Source organism: Ruditapes philippinarum, unplaced genomic scaffold (assembly GCF_026571515.1).
Source record: "Ruditapes philippinarum isolate M1 unplaced genomic scaffold, ASM2657151v2 ctg13953_1_1_1_1, whole genome shotgun sequence".
Classification (NCBI taxonomy): Eukaryota; Metazoa; Mollusca; class Bivalvia; order Venerida; family Veneridae; genus Ruditapes; species Ruditapes philippinarum.
In genome coordinates, this window is record NW_026857792.1 from 42,883 (window position 1) to 46,591 (window position 3,709).

The 3,709-nt window shown below is 30.7% G+C and overlaps 1 long non-coding RNA gene across 1 annotated transcript; it reads left to right on the forward strand.

Annotated features, from left to right (window-relative positions):
- The first annotated feature begins 1,305 nt into the window (after window positions 1-1,305).
- Window positions 1,306-2,983, forward strand: LOC132751078 (uncharacterized). Its single transcript, XR_009628640.1, has 3 exons — window positions 1,306-1,552; window positions 1,931-2,016; window positions 2,434-2,983. It is a non-coding gene; the product is annotated as an uncharacterized LOC132751078 (long non-coding RNA).
- Window positions 2,984-3,709: the final 726 nt, after the last annotated feature.

Here is a 3,709-nt window from a genome sequence, read left to right on the forward strand (position 1 = left end):
TGAAATATTTATCTGCTGTAAATTCATTCAATGAATGCAAAAATATATAACTTACATTATTATTTCAACAGATAAATGCACTATTTCAAAAATAAATCTTATTTCCGTAGCCGCGATCTTATTTTCGCGAAATTAGTTTATTTTCCGAAAATCCACCCAAACGGTTTATCCAGGGTACCACTAAAATACGCAACGGAGATTTTTTGGCGCAACGGACGCAACGGGCGCAACGGAGAATTTTTTTAGAAAAACTGGCACAATTCCTTTTTTAAGGTCAATATGCTTTATTTAATTGTCTAAAACGATTTTTTGCCACTATTAAGTAAGTATGATTTAATTTTTTTTATAAATTGTACATGTTTAATTGCACTGAATGGTTATATGCCTGGCGAAATGGAAATATCATGGCGCAACGGAGAATTTTTTTTATGAAAAACCGGCACAATTCCTTTTTTAAGGTCAATATGCTTTATTTAATTGTCTAAAACGTTTTTTACCACTATTAAGTATGTGTGCTTTAATATTTTTAAAAATTGTACATGTTTAATTGCACTGAATGGTTATATGCCTGGCGAAATGGAAATATCATGGCGCAACGGAGATTATTTTTATGAAAAACCGGCAAAACGCCTTTTTAAAGTCAATATGCTATATTTTAGCATCAAAAATGATGGTTTAAGACTATTAAGTAAGTATGTTTTTTAAGATGTTTCATGAATTGTATATGTTTAATTGCACTGAAGAGTTAAACATGCCTTGCGAAATGGAAATTTCATGGCGCAACGGAGATAATTTTGGAAAATGGGCACAGCGTATGTACTAATATATGAAATTGATTAACACCAATGTTATTTGAATAAATAAATTTATAAAAAAAAATGATATAAAAACCTTAATCATATATCAAATAGCTGCAATTTTGATGTTGTTGCCGGCGAAATGGACATTTTGTCTGCGCAACGGAGATTTGTTTTTTGGCGCAACGGAATTTATAAAGAAAACAACATTTGTCTTGAATAGTAGTTTGAAGTAGTAAATCATTAAAGATATTAACTGAATTACTGAAGTGGTGTAATAAAAGTATGTTATATGAATTAAAAAAGAATTTGAATTAAATATTGTTTTGAAAGATTATACGAGTGAAAATGAACTTATCCACGGCGCAACGGAGATATATTACAGCGCAATGTCGTTGCGCAACGGAGTTTTTTTCTTCATATAAATAAGTGGGCCTTATATAGCCAAGGTATATAAACGAAATCAGGTAGATCAAATAATGGATACAGTGCCACAATAGGGTATGTAAGTCTCGTCATGTGACTTGCGAGATTTCACGATATTTTGCACTTCCGGGTACAAACAAATATCAACAACATTGCTTATCTATATTGGGTAATACTTGTATGCTGGTGGAAAAGTAAAACTTATACATGGAAAAGCAAATGATATGTGGAAATTGGCAGAGTTTTTTTGTTTTGTAACGTGATGCAAATGGTTTCATCTTGTGAACAAGTATCAATGTCAATGAAAGACAACTTCGTATAATCTTCAGGTGGGTGTGTCATTTCAAATTCAGTTTATCCCAATAAATGTTGTAATATTTTCATTTCCATGTAAATCTAATAAATTTGTTTTTTGATACAACATCATTCGCATCTGACACCAGACTGGTGAATTTGATTTTATCAATTTTCTATAAGCGCTACCTGATTATCTCTCAGAAGTATATAATGTTTAGAAATTTCGGACAGCGCATATTTCGGATAAACGTTTCAATATGATTATCAGTGTGTTTTTAGTTGAATATATTTTCTTCCAACTGAAAATATTATTTATTTATAATTATTATCTTTATAAAGCACAAACAGTCAAGCTGTATATAACCAATTTAAATTGTCATAAAATTCAATGAAATATTTTGCTCCTGTAGATATTTTGACTGAGGACAGTGGTGAGATGAAAGACGTCAGTATCCATTGTAAATACACATGCATGCTCTGCTGTAAAATCGTTTTGGTAAGAAATATATACTTAAAGCTACTTAAACTACATTAATGAAAAATAAATATTATTGTATAACATATAATGTTCTCGTTTTTTTTTTGTAATAATTACAGTGTAGCTAAATAAACAAACAGTATGGCATATGTAGTTTAATTCATGTTTTAAATACTGTTTAAAGTATTTTTCTCAAGTAAATGGGTCATATTTTTTAGTTAAATCATGTTCAGTAAATGGTTAAAAGAACTTAGTCACTATCACATTTTTTTAAAGATCAGTTGTCAAAGCAAATCTACAAAAAACTAGGACACCAAGAAGTGTTTTTTCCTTTTAACATTATTTTCTATTCATGACAATATGAAAATGATTGAAATTTTATAGCTGACCAATTATTATTGCTTTCAACTCATGATAAATTTTCTTTATATACAGGTATGTGATTTCATGGTTGGTCTTGAGTACTTGTCATGGCTCTTGATTTATTTTGGAGTGTTCACCATCAGATTAGAAATCAAACAGTGATACCACCAGGCATAGTTGAAAGGAAATGTCATACACAGTCTTGGAGTACATAGTGGTAGAGACATGGCAGTCCATTACAGATTTTGACTGAATTAAAGCTTCTTAAAGCTCCATGTCTTGTGTAAACTGTCTGACTGAATGTTTGTATTCTAATAAAAAACTAAGGTTGAAGACACTTCAAAGATAATATGTCAGTGTAAAAAATGTTAAACAAAATATCTGTCTTTGTTAGAAATAAATAACCTGTCTTTATTAGAAATAAATAACCTGTCATTTGTAACTTTGTATTAACTTAATTATTCAAAGATAATTTATCTTCTGCAAATGGCTGCCCAAAACAGTTTCAACCAGGCATCATGTAGTTTCAAAACAGTTAAGATAAATTTGTTATAAATAGACTTGTAAATTAACAGGAATGGTAAAAAGATAAATGTTCAGCATTAAAATGTTTCTATCTTGATTGAGTTTCATTTCATATTATCACCATGATCACTGCAATTGTAAAAGTAATGTAATCTTTAACCATTATTTAAATATCATAAAAATCATCTCAAAGAAAAACTTGTTTCTGAGGCAAGATGTGTAAAATTCCTTCCAGTTATAGCCTTTCACTGCCCTTACCAAAAAAAGGGCTCTCTGGTGAACATTGCGGCAAATTTGCCGCAAACATTGCGGTGAGTTTGCGGCAAACTGCTTTCAGCAATTATTTACCATGCAAATGAGGTTTGCGGCAAATTTGCCGCAACTCATGAGGTTAGCGGCAAACTTGCCGCAAACTATAGGGGGAGGTAGCTTCTGTTTGCGGCAAATTTACCGCAAACCTCATTTGCATGGTAAAAGTTTGCAGATGTTCGCCAAAAGTTTGCGGCAAATTTGCAGCAAACTTCATTTGCATAGTAAGTTTGCGGATGTTCGCCAGAAGCTTTTGGTAACACTGCGGCAAACTTCATTTGCATATTTGCCAGTTTCAGCAAATATGTTTATGGCGATATTTTTGGCAAAACATTTTGGTAAAGTTCTGGCGAACAATTTTTTCAAACATTGGAATAAATAAAAACTAGCTGAATTATAAGAAAAACAAATACATATTGGTTTAACACATTTTTTCAATAGAAAATAAAGGAAATATTACAAACATATCAGTAGAAAAAAATGAAATTTGATAAATTTGTAAAATAAAGAAATT